Source organism: Phoxinus phoxinus (assembly GCF_949152265.1).
Source record: "Phoxinus phoxinus genome assembly, chromosome: 6".
Lineage (NCBI taxonomy): Eukaryota > Metazoa > Chordata > Actinopteri > Cypriniformes > Leuciscidae > Phoxinus > Phoxinus phoxinus.
In genome coordinates, this window is record NC_136881.1 from 26,309,154 (window position 1) to 26,325,436 (window position 16,283).

A 16,283-nucleotide genomic window follows, 5' to 3' on the forward strand; every position below is an offset into this window, starting at 1 on the left:
CTGTCTTGTTCTCTGTTTCAGGAGGAGCCTGTGAGCCTTGCGTATGTACCGGAGGCTTACCATGATTTAAGAGCGTTTTTCAGTAAGTTCCGAGCTTCATCTCTTCTTCCACACTGCCCATCAGACTGTGCGATCTCACGGCAATTCGTACGAATTTTACGAGGTGGCTAATTCGTACCAATTCATACGACCTCACTCGAGGTACGATTTGTACGACGATTTTGGCAAATCGTACATATTTTACGATTTGCCAAAATCGTATGAATTCATACGAATGACCTACCCCTGACCCCGCCCCTAAACCTACCCATCACATGGGTTTAGGCAAATCGTACAAATTCGTACCAGTGAGGTCGTACAAATTCGTACGAATTAGCCAGCTTTTAATCACTTGTACAAATTCGTACGAATTGGTCGTGAGATAGCGTTGGCACTTCTCTTCCTTGGGTGTGCCTTTACTCTCTTTCCAGGCATAAGAGTATGATTCTCATAGCTGGCATCATTCGAACCTCTTCCTCTCCGACTGGGGCAGGGTTCTTCATGGATAAGAAAGATGGATCCCTAGCAGGAGGAGACCATTTTTGCTAAGTTGGACCTCAGCAATTCTTATCACCTAGTTCGGGGACGAATGGAAGATCGCCTTTAACACCTTTTGGTCATGCCTTTTGGGCTTTCAAACTCCCCGGCAGTCTTCCAGGCACTCATCAATGACATGCTCAGAGACATGGTCGACCGGTTTGTATTTGTTTACCCCGACGATATCCTGATCGTCTCCCAGAAAGAGCGCGACCATGTCCTGCACGTTAGGCGATGTCTGTGCTCCAGCGGCTACTTGAGAATCGCTTATTCGCAAAGGTGGAGAAGTGCGAGTTTCACACACGGTCGGTTCCGTTCATGGGTGTTTATTCTTTCACAAGAGGGTATCTGAATGGATCTCGCTAATGTAAAAACAGTTGCTGATTGGCCCACCCCAGATAGTCGTAGAGCGGTCCAGCAATTTCTGGGGTTCGCCAATTTTTACAGGGTGTTCATTTGGAATTCTAGCCAGGTAGCCCATCCTCTGACTGATCTCACTTCCACTCGAAAACATTTCTGTGGGTCGCTGCAGGCTCAGACCCATACGGACATCATCGCAAGTGGTTATAAGAATTACACAAATTAACACAATATAACATATAATTCATTATATAATGAAAAATGAAAGGTTCCTTACAACAGACTCAAGGATAATATGTTTTCAAAACATTTTTAATAATTTTTACGGATCGTTGTGAACGGGGATCTTTTTGATAACGTTGTCATCTGTACAAAGAAAAACCTTTCCGTTTTTAGCACATCGTTTTCGTGTAAACGTACTGTAAGGGGATTTACAGTCAAAGACACAGAACCAGAAATTATTAAATTAAGACAAGAGTCAGAATTATAATAAATTAAAGAAAAGTTTTACTGAAGATAGTTTGCAGTTTCATCAGCAGAAGTCAGCTTCAAGACTCCCAAGGAGTTTGTAGGCCGCCCCTCTTACAGTTAAAAAGATCACAGCAATTATACCCTTCACCAAGATCTAAGCTACGTCCTTGCTTCAGGTTGAATGATTCTCATTGACTAAGAAATAGATAAACATAGTAATTTCCCAAACATATACAGAAGCATATCTCCATCGATTATGCAGCTGACACTCGGACCCTGAAGTTAGGCACATCGTGACCTTCCAGGTCGCAGATTTGGGTTGCTGGGCGCCAGCATGTCCAGAACAACAACTCAGCTAATCTCCAATAATGGCAGTTGTTCCTTAACCTGTAACCAAGAAGACTAACACACACACTTGTGTGATTTGGCAAGACTCTAACTATAAACAGGAGAGTCTTCTCAAAACATCAAGATAATGCGTTCTTTCTCTCAAGGAGAGGACACTTTAATATAACTGGAAAGTAAGGCTTTAACTGAGAAATGGTCCCTTAAACTATAAACTTCAATGACCATAGATGTCAGGGTACCCTAGAAAAGCCGATGGATGTATTGACATGTTAAAGAAGTCCCTAATTCATTTATGGAAACCGGTAGGGCTGTAACGATTTACGATATTAAACCGAAATCGCGACACTCAGATCCACGAACCTGTGTCGCGGTGTGAGAAGGCAGATCGCGATCGACACACCCCTTCCCAGACTTATCTTTCTCGTCCAGAATAGATCCTAGGGTTGTGACGGGGTCTTTTACATATTAGGTATAGGAATTTCAAGCAAAAATAATATTCGAAGATCGCTGGGTATCATTTGATTATTATTTAAAAAATCGCACCTCTCCCCCACACGCACACACATGCGAGCACACACGCACACACATACAAGCAAACACCAGAGCAAGTGAGCAAAGCGCTCGGTGTGTGTGTGTGTGTGGGGCACCAGCGCGCGCGTGAACTGGAGCTCACCTCATAAACGAATCGAAACTTATATAGAAAGCTTGAAATACTGTAGCGACTGTCAAAGGCTGTTATCTGCTATGTGTAACCCCGGGCGTGCTGTTGGTTGGTGGTCTGGGGAAAGGGGGCGGACCCCCTGGGGATATAGTGTTTGAGTTGAGGAAGTTCTGTCTCTTTGCTGTTCTGGGCGAGACACAGCCCTGTGTTTGAATGCCTGCACGTTGTGCTTCTGTTCAATAAACCAGTTAACTGAACTCTGGCATCCTGTGAGATGCTACACTGGTGTCAGAAGTAAAAATAAAATAAAATAAAAAATAGAAAGATCGAGGGTGCACCCCGCACTACTAGTTAGGGACCAGTTTAGTAAGTTAACAGTTAGATAATTTAGCGTTAGCGAGACCGTGTCGCCACAGTGTGCGTGAGGAGATGAGTGACGGAGATGGAGCCAGAGCCGCAGAATGGACGTTTGGTGACTTACAAAGGGAGCTGCGACGGCTGGAGGACAGCAGAGGACATCTTAGGGGCACGATGGAAGCGATGGCATCCGAGGCTGGCTTTGACAGACGAGGACATGCAGGCTTCGCGACCCGCAAGCCAAAAGCGGAGAGGGGCGCAGACACCAACGTCATCTCCGGCGCGGGAAAGTCAGATGTAAACAACAATGGTGGCGCCCAGTCCACAATAACAGCGGTAGCGGCTAGCTCGTGAAAACTCCAAAGTACAATGGGAAGGTGAGCTGGGAAGCTTTTCATGCGCAATTCGAACTGCTTGCTAAATCACAGAACTGGTCGCAAGAGACCAAAGCGCTACAATTGGCGATGTGCCTTACGGACGAGGCTTTAGCATGCTTGCTACTCTTAGATGTAGATGACAGAGAGAACTACGTCGCACTGGTGGGGGCTCTCCAGCGACGGTTCGGGAACTTTACAGGAGCGGAGCTGCTACTCAATGAACTGAATAACAGATACCGAAGACACGGCGAGCCGCTACGGCAACTAGCCAATGACATTGAGAGCCTTACCCGCAGAGCATATAGCAGCATGCCCACGATGGTACAAAGTGAGTTAGCCCGCGACCGGTTCATGCAAGCCCTCTCGCCGCCCGAACTGTCTGTGGAGGTACAGCTGACACACCCACAGTCCCTGCAGGAGGCGTTGGAGAGGGCATCAGAGAGGGAGACGGCTCGTGCCTGCATCACAATGCCCACACAGGAACACAACAGTCCCCAGGTCAGAGCAGCAGCGGAGGTTCAGCAAACACCAGCATGGGCAGCGGAGCTGACAGAGCTGGTGCGGGCAGCTTCCCTGGGCACTCAACGGCGCTCTGACCGCACTACTAGACTGTGCTGGGGCTGCGGGGAACCCGGCCACTTGGTACGCTCGTGCCCGAAAGCACCCAGACACCGGGGAAACGACTTCGGGTCCGCATAGAGGGGGCAACGCGGACCACGAACCCCAGCCCCCCACATACACCCTCAGACATGACCGGCCCGATGGCGGTGGCGGAAGTGGGCCGGACTTCAATTGGGGACCTCTGCCACATTCCAGTCACTGTGGAGGGAGTAACGTGCGTGGCGCTGGTCGACACCGGCTCTACAGTGACATTAGTACGGCCCGACGTGCTCCCCAGGCAAACAGTGGTGGAGCCAACAGCAGTCCACCTGCGGACGGTGACTGGGGAATTGTCACCCATGAAAGGCAAGGGGACACTGACATTCGTGGTGGGCGGTAAAACAGTGCGCCACCTGGCGTGGGTGGCGTCAGTCCAGGACCCCTGCATTCTCGGACTGGACTTTTTGAAGAACACGGGCTGTCGGCTGGACCTGGTATTTTGCATTTAATGAAGGTGATGTGGGGCGTACACACCTAATACAGCATGACATAGATACGGGTGACAGCCCGCCTATCAAGTTACGCCCACGTCGCCTCCCACTGGCACGCCAGGAAGCAGCAGACAAGGTGTTGTGGGAAATGCAGCAGGCGGGCATCGTGGAACCGTCTGACAGCCCGTGGGCCGCCCCTGTGGTCATGGTCCCAAAGAGGAACGGTCAGTGGAGGTTCTGTGTGGACTACAGACGGCTCAATGGGGTTACAAGGAAGGACTCCTACCCCCTGCCACGGGTTGATGAAGCCCTAGACCAGGTAGCGGGGTCAGCCTGGTTCACGTCGCTGGACCTGAGGTCCGGATACTGGCAGGTGCATCTCTCTCCCGCTGCCAAACCAAAGACAGCGTTCTGCACAAGCCGGGGCCTCTGGCAGTTCAAAGTCCTCCCATTTGGCCTTTGCAATTCACCAGCCTCATTTGAAAGACTGATGGATAAAGTGCTGTCAGGAGTCCCTCGGTGTGAGTGTGTGGTGTACCTGGATGACATTCTCGCCCACGGCCCCACTTTCCAGGCAGCTCTCCAGTCCCTGCGGTATGTTTTGAAGCGTATAGCAACAGCGGGTCTCAAACTCCACCCGGAAAAGTGCCACTTCATGCAGAGAGAGGTGTCATTCCTTGGGCACAGGCTGGGCAGAGATGGCATCGGCACAATGGAGGAAAAGGTACGAGCGGTCAGAGACTGGCCCACACCAATGGACCAGCAACAGCTGAAAAGCTTCCTGGGCTTAGCCTCCTATTACAGGAGGTTCGTGAGGGGGTTCTCCTGTGTGGCGGCACCGCTGTTCAGGCTACTACACAAAGACCAAGACTTTGTGTGGACCAGTGAGTGTCAAACAGCATTCACCTCGCTACAGAAGGCGCTGGGGGAGGCTCCTGTGTTGGCTCCGGCTGACCCCTCCCTCCCGTTCATCTTGGACTGTGACGCGAGTGGTCAGGGAGTGGGCGGGGTCCTAGCACAGCTAAGCACAGAGGGTGAGAGAGTGGTGGTGTATTACAGTAAGACTTTTAATAAGCACGAACGCCGCTACTGTGTCACACGCAGAGAACTCCTAGCCGTGTTATCGTCCATTCGACATTTCAAATACTACCTCTGTGGGCTACCGTTCACCGTCAGGACGGACCACTCTGCCCTCCAGTGGCTCATGTCCTTTAAAGAGCCGGAGGGCCAGGTAGCACGCTGGATGGAGGAGCTACAGTCCTGTGACTTTAAAGTGGTGCATAGAGCGGGAGCCCGCCACTCCAACGCCGACGCCCTGTCCTGCAGACCCTGTGCGGAGGGAGGATGCCGCCACTGCGATCGGAAGGAAACACGAGACAGGGAGTTACAGGGTCAGGAGGCAGCCACCGTCAGCTGGGCCGCGGTGGCCGAGTGCTGCGAGCTCACGGAAATTTCAACAATGCAGTGGAGACAACAGCAGGAGGCCGATATGGATATACAGCCAGTGCTCCAGTGGGTGGAGATGCGGACACGGCCACCATGGGAGGAGGTGGCCCCGCTCTCCACAGCGACAAAAGGGATGTGGGCAAAGTTCCAGGCCCTGCGGCTCACCGATGGGGTGCTACAGCGGGCCTGGAAGGACCCAGCGACGGGAGAGCTAAGGTGGCAGTTGGTGGTCCCCAGAGCAGAGAGACTGAAGGCCGTGCATGGGGCCACGGGGGCCGGTCACTTCGGAGTCACCAAAACTCTCCGTCGCCTACGACAGAGCTTCTACTGGGGGCAGTTCAGGAGGGACGTAGAGGACTTCTGCAGACGGTGTGACAGCTGCACGGCAAAGAAGGGCCCCCCTGAACAGTCACACGCCCAGCTCCAACAGTTCCCTGTCAGCGCACCCATGGAAAGAGTTGGGGTAGACATAGTTGGTCCACTCCCGGTCACTGACAACGGGAACAGGTACGTGCTGTCAGTCATGGACTATTTCACCAAGTGGCCCGAGGCTTATGCCCTCCCTGACCAGGAGGCAGAGACAGTGGCTGAAGCCTTACTGGAGGGCATGGTCTGCCGTTTTGGGACGCCCCAAACCATACACAGTGACCAGGGGCGAAACTTTGAGTCACGAGTATTCACCGACCTGTGTCACAGACTGGGCATAAACAAAACTCGCACCACCCCTCTACACCCGCAGAGCGATGGCTTAGTAGAACGCTTCAACAGGACCCTGATCCAGCAGCTGGCCATCGTCACCGCCAAACACCAACGCGACTGGGACAAGCACCTCCCGCTGGTGCTGATGGCCTGTCGGTCCGCTGTCCAGGAGTCTACAGCCTGCACGCCAGCTCTGCTCATGCTGGGTAGAGAGCTCCGCACCCCGCCAGCAATGGCCTTTGGCCTCCCCCCTGACACCCCAGCTGTGCCCCCAGGACGAGAGTATGCCAGGAGACTACAGGACCGCCTAGAGACAGCCCACGACTTTGCACGTGTGCAGCTGCAGAGCGCAGGTGCGAGACAGCGTAGAAACTACGATCTACATTACAAGGGCCGCCATCTGGAACCGGGAGAGCTGGTGTGGGTCCACAGCCCGCAGAGAAAAAAAGGCCGTTGCCCTAAGCTGGACAGTGACTGGGTAGGCCCTTGTAGAGTGTTAGAGCGACTAGGGGAGGTGGTATACAGAGTACAGCTACCCCCACGTGGCAGACGAGTGGCCATACATAGAGATAGGTTGGCCCCCAATCACGGAGACGCTACCCCCCAGCTCCCACACAGGCCCTCACAGACCCCCCCTAACAGCCCCCACCCGGACACAACTCACCCTGCACTCACTCACACAGACACACACCCAGACACACATCCAGACATTTCCACCACACCCCCCTCCCCAGGGCCACTCTCTCCAGCTCATGATATTACAGCACCTGCACGGCCCCGGAGGCAGACAAGACCGCCGGTCCACCTGAGAGACTTTGTGTAAAGTTGTTGCTGTGTTGTGTGTAGTTGCTGTTCCCTCTGGGTCGAGGAACTTTGACGCGGGGGGGTAATGTAGCGACTGTCAAAGGCTGTTATCTGCTATGTGTAACCCCGGGCGTGCTGTTGGTTGGTGGTCTGGGGAAAGGGGGCGGACCCCCTGGGGATATAGTGTTTGAGTTAAATAATAATAATAATAATAATACATTGAGTTGAGGAAGTTCTGTCTCTTTGCTGTTCTGGGCGAGACACAGCCCTGTGTTTGAATGCCTGCACGTTGTGCTTCTGTTCAATAAACCAGTTAACTGAACTCTGGCCTCCTGTGAGATGCTACAATACTTTTACTTGATTTAACGTTAATTCAAAACATAAAGAAATGGCTGCTTAGGCTAATTCGTAGGAAGTGTGCATTTCTCTATATAGGCGCGTTCACTTTGTGGCAAGCGTTTCCTGCGCTTGAGATGCGGGTCATGCGGAATAGGCAATATATTATTTGTGGTTTACAGCACAGACAGTAAGCCTCGGTTACCTCAGAAGAATTTTTAACATGCTCGAATCATCTCCACAATGGAGTATAGTTCGGTTTGTTTTTCAAAAGTATTTTGTTACAAGAAAACAGAGTTATAGCTTTAGCTATTTATTTGGCTTTTAAAATCCTCCCTCCTCGCAAGAATCGCGGTTTGTATCGAATCGTGGGTCAGAAATCGTGATACGAACCGAATCGTGGGTTTGCTGTATCGTTTTAGCCCTAGAAACCGGGCTAAATAAGCAAGCACTGTTACTGCATTCAGATATCAAATACAGACATTAGAGAATACATGAAAATGTCAGTAATCACACTGGTAACTTCTAAAACAAATTAAAATGAAGTCATTCAACTCATGTGATATTTAGAAGGAAAAATATTGATTAATACCTTGATTATAATCACTCATTAGATTGAAGCAGCAAAGGATTCCAAAATCCATCCCCTTCAGTACCCTAAGAATGCATCCGCACCATTAAACGGCTAATTTCATGACAGGCTCGCTGAGGCTAGACCCACCCTCCTGTGACAATTCTGCCTCTCGATCAGGTGTTAGTGGTGGTCATCTGGGGGGTGTCCAGAGTCCGCACTGCTCTGCGCAACGTCACGGTGCCCCTGAGAGCATGTTGTTTGTGCCTGAATCGGTCCAAACTAGCGTCCTACAGTGGGGCCACTCATCTGAACTAGCCCCGGAGCGACTCGTACTTGCAGTTTAATCAAGTAGCGGTTTTGGTGTTCGTCCATGGTGCAAGACGCTCATCAGTTGGTATCTTGACAGGGGCCCCCAATTTGTGTTGAAGTTTTGGACAGATTTCTATGGACAGCTTTGGGCGATTGTGCTAACCAGGATCTTGAGAGGGTCTTAATTGCACTGTGTGGCATCTGCGGAACCGTCATCTTGGAGTTACAAATTAACCAGGTTCGAGTATGCGCATAACTCCCTCCTGGTCTTATCTATGGGTTTGTCTCCCTTCCATACTGTTTAGTATACCAGCCACCGTTTTTCACCTCCCAAGAATCTGACGGCATTGTTGCCCTCACTTGGACTGGCGACTGGAACAAGGTGTCAGCAGACCGTCACCGTACTAAGCCCTCAATTTACGTGTGATGTCAGAAGGTGTCGATTCGTCTCAAATTAACCCCCCAGTTTAAGAATATCCACCCGGGTTTAATGTCTCAAAGATCAAGTACGTCATTCATTCCCCCTTCAACTCCAGACCTCTGCCCCTCCACCTCCTAGACTCATTGAGGGGTCGCCGGCTTATGCTGTACGGCGGAACCTTGATGTGAGACGAAGGGGTATTCTCTGCTGTGTCTGCCACTTGTTGTCAGTAGATAGTTTGTGCTTCGTTTGTAGAGTTGTCAAGCGATTCCGCTCAACAGCGTTCAAAGCGTCACATTTTTAAAATGTCAGTACCGACTTGGTACCGAAGTCAGTACTGACATTTTAAAAATGTGACGCTTTGAGCGCTGTTGAGCGGAATCGTAAACCTCTGATTGGCCATTGTACTCACGCAAAACATGTTGTAAATATACATCAATGAGGCTCTTTACAGATACAGACAGGAGTATTTGAAAGCAGCGCTTGACCGGTCCGCTAATAGACGCCTGCTTGTGCTTGCAAACGCTCCATCTCCTGTTTTTAAAAACACTTTAAAACACTTCCATATGCTCTCAAACGCTCCCGTGCATTGATCATTCTAGCCAATTACAGACATATCAGATGCGCGAGTGAACATAATGGCCAATCAGAGGTGTTTACGATTCTGCTCGACAGGGCTCAAAGCGTCAGATATATTAAAAAAAGATTTGGTACAGAAGTCGGCACTTTTTGACAACTCTATTCATTTGTGTTCTTGATACTGTTCGTTCATCTGTGCATTTCCTGTGTTTGCTGCTGTGCCCTGGACATTTAGATGAGGAGTGATCTGGTCATTGTTCTTGCTCTCTCGCTGTTCTTCTGTCTCAGGGGCCTCCAACACGTCGCTCGCGAGCTACCAGTAGCTCGTGGCCTGATTGGAGGTAGCTCACCAGCGTTAATTCACGGGGTACAAATGCATCCAATATAAGATAAATCAGATATATAGGCATACACAAAATAAACACAATATTACAACTTACATTTGCACAAAACAAAAGGCTGTGAATGAACACGCAAACTTATAATCATAATGAAGGTGTAAAATGGTCCCAATCAAAATGCGCTCACTTGTTTCGCAGTTGAGCTGCTCAACTGCGAAACAAGTGAGCGCGTTTTGATGAACCTGGCATGAACCTGCTTAATCGATGATCGATAAGTTGTATCGATTAAATGTATTATCGACAATTAATCGATCGTCGATTAATCGTTAACATCCCTAGTTTACGTCTACCTCTAACGTTGAATAGCCGTTGCCTTTTGGTTAAAAAATGAAAATCGGGTTGACATCATAACCCAACGTCAGTCTGACGTCTACCTCTAACGTTGGACAAACGTTGGAAGTTGACGTTAATCTGATGTTGGGTTCTGACGGTAACCCCGATTTTCAGTCCAGGGGCCTCATTTCTAAACGTTGCGTACGCACAAAAGAAGGCGTACGCCGCTCTCTACGCAATAATTGGTATTTATAAAAAGCAAACGTCACGGGAAAATGTGCGGTCCTTCATGCAAGCTCTGACCCAGGCGTACGCACATAAACGGGTGAAATGAGAAATGGCGACACCGTCGGCAGATGGAAGAAACACGTGAAAGTGAGTGAAACAGACCGTTGTGTAAAAGAAATGGCAATACTGCCTCTCATAAATAACATGAAGACTTCACAAAGCAAGTCAAAGCCGACACAAACACCCGTTCGATCGATCTGCAGTGTAAAACAAACTAAATCAAACGAAAATTACAACAGAAATGCAAATTAACACACTGATTCTTGAGAGTCGTTTTAAACACGTTTTTTAAAACACGTTTTAAAAAACTTTAAAAAAAAATACGCACTATATCAATTAAAGTTAAATGTTTCTGCAGAGAAAGGTATTAGCTATTTAACCATGTAAAGGAACAGGTTCTAAATAAAAACACATTTTTAACAAATAAACATGATTCCCTTCAGAACTGGATTTGTGTCAACTCCGTCAGACACACTAAAAAGTAAACAATTTTAATTCTTCCAATCCTACAAGAATCTAAAGTTCTGAAGTATATTGTAATAGTGTTTAGTTACTCTGACATGTAAACAAAATACAATATATAAACTTAAGTTGTGATTTCACACTATTCTGAAAACTCAGATTTCTAAATATTTGCATTTTCAAACTTTGATTTTAATTTCAAAATTATAAAAACAAATTCCTTAAATAAATAAAACCTAAGAGGATGTAGATCAGATGGTCCTCTATTACAAAAACAACACCAACTGAAGGAAGAATATTTTTTTCCCAAAAAAAATTACAAAAACATACATCCAAACGTCGAAGATCTGACGGTGTTGGCGAAAAACTGACGGTGTTGACGAAAAAATTACGGTGTTGACAAAAAATGTGTGCATTGCTGATTATTGAACAGATGTGCTCTTTAAACACTACTACTAAAACTACTCCTTGTTATTAGAGTATTGAACTTACTGTAAAGCAAACTATAATAAACATATTGCACATACACCGTTTCCAACTATTTTAAATTACAACGTTTCCAACTATATAAAAAAAAACAATAAGGGAAACCAGGGGCTCCCCCTCTGTCGTGATAATTTTTTTGGCCATATCGCCCAGCCCTACACTGGCTTCTCATTTCTCTATCTCTGTTTCTACATATATAAATATATATATATATTAAAGTGCTGGAAAAGTTACACGTTACACAATAATAAGCAGACCACTGCCTGGCCATTCTCTACACGTCAGATGCGTATGGTTAAATAATGTAATGCATGCTATGTATGTGCATTTATGTGTAAATAAAACCCTGAAATAACAGTTTAACCCTTCACTATATTCACAAATAATATTATATTCACACATTAAGAGGTTATTGGTGGATTTGTCAACTCCGTCATCTTACAGGTCAACTCCGTCAGACATAGAACCTGACGGAGTTGACGTCTGACTGAGTTGACGTAAGGGCATGTATTTTCCGCCAAAACATGTATTGTACACTGCAGCTAGGTAGTTTTTCCTCAGTTGCTAGCTGTCACAATAACCTCACTAAAATGCTTAAATTCAATCCACTCTGGTTTTAAAAAAGTATCTTAACAGAAAGATGGTATTGACTTGGTGCAGCTGTGACCATAGGAATATTGACATTGTTTGTCTTTAAATGTACTAGAGCATGCGTGGTAGTGCTGCATTCACCACAGGCAGGGAGATGAAAAGGGGTCCTCAGGGATATAGCTGACCATGCTATTTCCTGATTTAAAGAGCTTTATGAAAAAATCTGACGGAGTTGACAGTAACGTAACCTCGGTTCTCTCTTGGAGAGGGAACGAGTACTGCGTCGAAGCGACGCTACGGGAAAGATATTTCTTTTTCGAGATTGAAGCCTAAAAATTAATCCTTAATTTTGTAAAATATGTAAAACGCTTTTCTGTAGCATACAACCTTAGGCGGAGCAAATCGCGCGCCCATTGGCTGCTCCGCCAGAAAAGCACACCCTATGCGAGGCCAGTGACGCCGACCAATGAGGGCGCTTCGCGCCCTCTGCGTCACCTCCCGCCGAAACGGGCGTGGTCTAGGCCTATAAATACGAGCATAGCTGTCTCCACTCTGATTTTCGTCACTGAAGCGACACAGTGTGGGCACGCACGGCCTGAGACGCAGTACTCGTTCCCTCTCCTAGAGAGAACCGAGGTTACGTTAGTAACCGAGTACGTTCTCTTACGTAGAGTTCTCTCCTACTGCGTCGAAGCGACGCTACGGGAACCCTTGTAACACGCCGTGCGTGCTCTTGGACCGACACAGACACCCGAGGGCACTCGCGCCCTGGTATACAAGCGCCTACACCAAGAGTTATATAGGGAGAGTGGCTAGGATTAGCATCATCCCTTTATAATAGTGCCCCTAAAGGCATGATAACATATATATGTAAATATAGATATATATGAGGGGTCATAGCATGCTCATGGGACACATTGTCAGTGAGTGATGCTTAAACATTGAAGTGACCTGGACCGCAGCGCAGGGCAGGAACACTATACACAGTCTTCTAGACCGAGAGCAGTTTAGCCTGCAATGCAGGAACCTCTAGGTTATAGAACCTTATAAATGTAGACGGCATACCTGTCAACATTTGGGTACTGAAATACGGGAGATCTGAACGGGGGGGGGGTTGCTTGGTTAGAAACAAAAAAAATTATGTGATTACTCACGATAAAAAAACTTGTTTTTTATATATTTTATAATGTCATAATTTCACATTTAATCTCCAAATTAATGTAGAAACAACAAATACAGTATATTTTAAATATTTGTCTAAAAGGTAGGAAATATACAGAAATTTTATAAAGTTATCAAACAGTTTGCACTGCATAAATGTTAAATTATACATAGATGAATCATTATTAAAGTTACAAATGTTCTTAGTGAGTGTTTTTCTCTGTTCCCTGTGTTCTTTGATTAACTTTACTGACAGAAAGATTTTTTGGCTACTGTGTCTTTAAGAGCAGTCGCCGCTGACAGAGACGCGGATCTCACACGCGCATCATTCTCTCACAACATTTAAAACTATTTAACTAATTTAAGAGTGCTCAGTCTGCTCTTATGAGTATACTCGACAAAACGGACATTTTTGCAGAATTGCGTGTGTTAGTTCGGTCAACTTCAAGCCGAAAGAGAACTCGATTCTGGCGCTCAATTTGTCTTTGCGTGAATGGTTTAAAAGCATTTGCAAGAATAAAAGCACATCATATAATGTAACGCCAGCCAAAGGATGACAGAAAAAACGGATGCTGCGTTAATTATGTGAAATATTTACCACGGAGTCTTCTCCTCCCATTTCTACCAGTGATTGCTTTATTCAACTTCCAACGATCTGCGCACGTCAACAGCGCTACTGAGTTGTAGGTTGCCAGGTTGAGCTCACAATGGGTTGAAATGTGTATGATGTGTTGATTGCGCGAGTAGGATGGGTTTCATACAAGATCTGACAACTGGGCAACCTTGGAATAATATATTGATGTGATTATTCATATAACAACGTTTGGGAACACAAATTACGGGAGTTTCACGGGAGAAAGGACAAAACGGGAGGGGGGTGGGAGCTGGGTGTGAAATACGGGAGAGTCCCGGTGAAAACGGGAGTGTTGACAGGTATGGTAGACGGAGAGGCCCAGCCTGCCGCCATACAGATATCTTGTAACGAGATTCCGCTATACCAAGCCCACGAAGAGGCCATGCCTCTCGTAGAATGTGCTCTGATGCCCAGAGGGCATTGCAAACCTCTAGATGCGTAGGCTAGCGCAATGGCGTCCACTACCCATCGAGACAGGCTCTGTTTCGACACAGCTCGCCCTTTAGAGCGTCCGCTAAACGAAACAAAGAGCTGCTCCATCTGTCGAAAAACAGCGGAGCGGGACACATAAGCTCTTAATGCCCTGACCGGGCAAAGGGAGCTATTTCCGTCCTCAGAGGCCGGCAGAGCCGACAGGGAGATGACCTGAGCCCTGAACGGTGTGTTGAGGGACTTAGGTACGTACCCATGCTTCGGTTTCAACACGACTACAGAGTCGTTAGGCCCGAACTCCATACAAGAGGCTCTGACTGAGAGCGCTTGCAAATCCCCCACACGCTTCACTGAAGCGAGAGCCAAAAGAAACACGGTCTTGAAAGACAGGTGCTGAGACAGGGGGAAAAGCATAGAGCGGACGGCGGGGCCAGACACTGGCCAGCGCGTTCGTGCTCTTTGAGAAGAATTCCGGGCTGTGAGCGTTCTCCTGGTTTGCAAACAGGTCTATTTCCACTCTGCCAAACGTTTTCCACAACAGACGCACTGTCTGTGTGTGTAGAGACCACTCTCCCGTAGGAACATTGTTCCGTGAGAGTCTGTCTGGTCCTACGTTCAGATGACCAGGCACATGCATTGCTCTCAGCGAGCGCAGGTTGTGCTGGGCCCACACCAGTATGCGTTCCGTCAACCTGAAGAGGTTCCGGGATCTCACGCCACCCTGGCGGTTTATATAGGCTACTACCGACGTGTTGTCCGAACGGACCAGGACGTGGTGTCCCTTTATCCGAGGACGAAAGCGCCTCAGCGCTAAGTCCACTGCCATCATTTCTAGGCAGTTTATGTGCGGTACTTCGACTCGTTCCGCCCACTGGCCAAAGAACGGTATGCCTTCGAGCAGTGCTCCCCAGCCTGAGGTGGACGCATCCGTGGACACCACCTTCAGGCTCGAGGAAGTCCCCAGGCTTACACCTGACCGGTACCAGTCTGACGCTCTCCATGGTGTCAGGGCTGAAATGCATTCCTGATTGACCTTGAGGCGATAACGACCGTGAACCCATGCTCGGCGCGGTATGCGCGCTTTCAGCCAGAACTGCAGTGGGCGCATGCGCAGCAGGCCCAACTGTAGCGCTGCCGAGGCTGAGGCCATGAGGCCTAGCATTTTTTGAAATCTCCTGAGCGGCACTATATGACCGCTGCGGAAGGATTTCGCCATCTGCAGGGTGTTTCGCCTGCGCTGTGAAGCCGTGCTGTCATAGACAGTGAGTTCAGTTCCATCCCCAAAAAGGAGATCCTTTGACTGGGAAACAGTGAACTTTTCTCCCAATTGACTCTCAGACCTAAGTGCTCGAGGTGATCGAGTATTAGGGTCCTGTGGCGAATGAGTTCTGAAAGCGATTGAGCCAGAATCAGCCAATCGTCCAAATAATTCAGAATTTGAATGCCTCGGAGTCTCAGGGGTGCCAGCGCCGCGTCCATGCACACTGTAAATGTACGAGGTGCTAGGGATAGGCCGAATGGCAGGACTGTGTACTGATATGCCCGGCCCTCGAAGGCGAATCTCAAAAATCGCCTGTGACATGACGCAATTTGACGCCGTTTCTCTCCGTGTAACGGGGAGGGCGTCGATAAAACTGTAGCGAATAGCCTCTTTTTATAGTCTCTAGCACCCATTCTGAGACCCCGGGAAGTCTTTCCCATGCATCTGCACGCGTGACTAGGGGTTGAATGTAATCTGGGCCCTGGTCGCGAAATGGCGGCGACACGAGAGCAACCGTGTGCTGTAACATGGACGCCGTGGCGTCTGAGGCGGGGGGCATGCTTAACACAGTGTGCATCCCGCGCGCGCTCGACTCTCTGAATTGAGAGAGAGCGCGCGGGGCAAGCCCCGTAGGGCTCGTTATATTTGTGAATAAATGTGGGCGCGCGGTGACGGGCACATTTATAACACTGGGGATACTGTGTTTGTGAACTGACTGACCGCTTCCGTGAAAGATGCAAGGCGAGTCCGCAGAGTCGCGATTGGCATCATGTCACAGTGATGGCAGCCGCCATCACCGAGAGCGATAGCTGCATGTTCCTCGCCCAAGCAGGAAACACACAGCACGTGGTGGTCCCCGTCGATGAGCGTGGCTCGGCAAGAGCC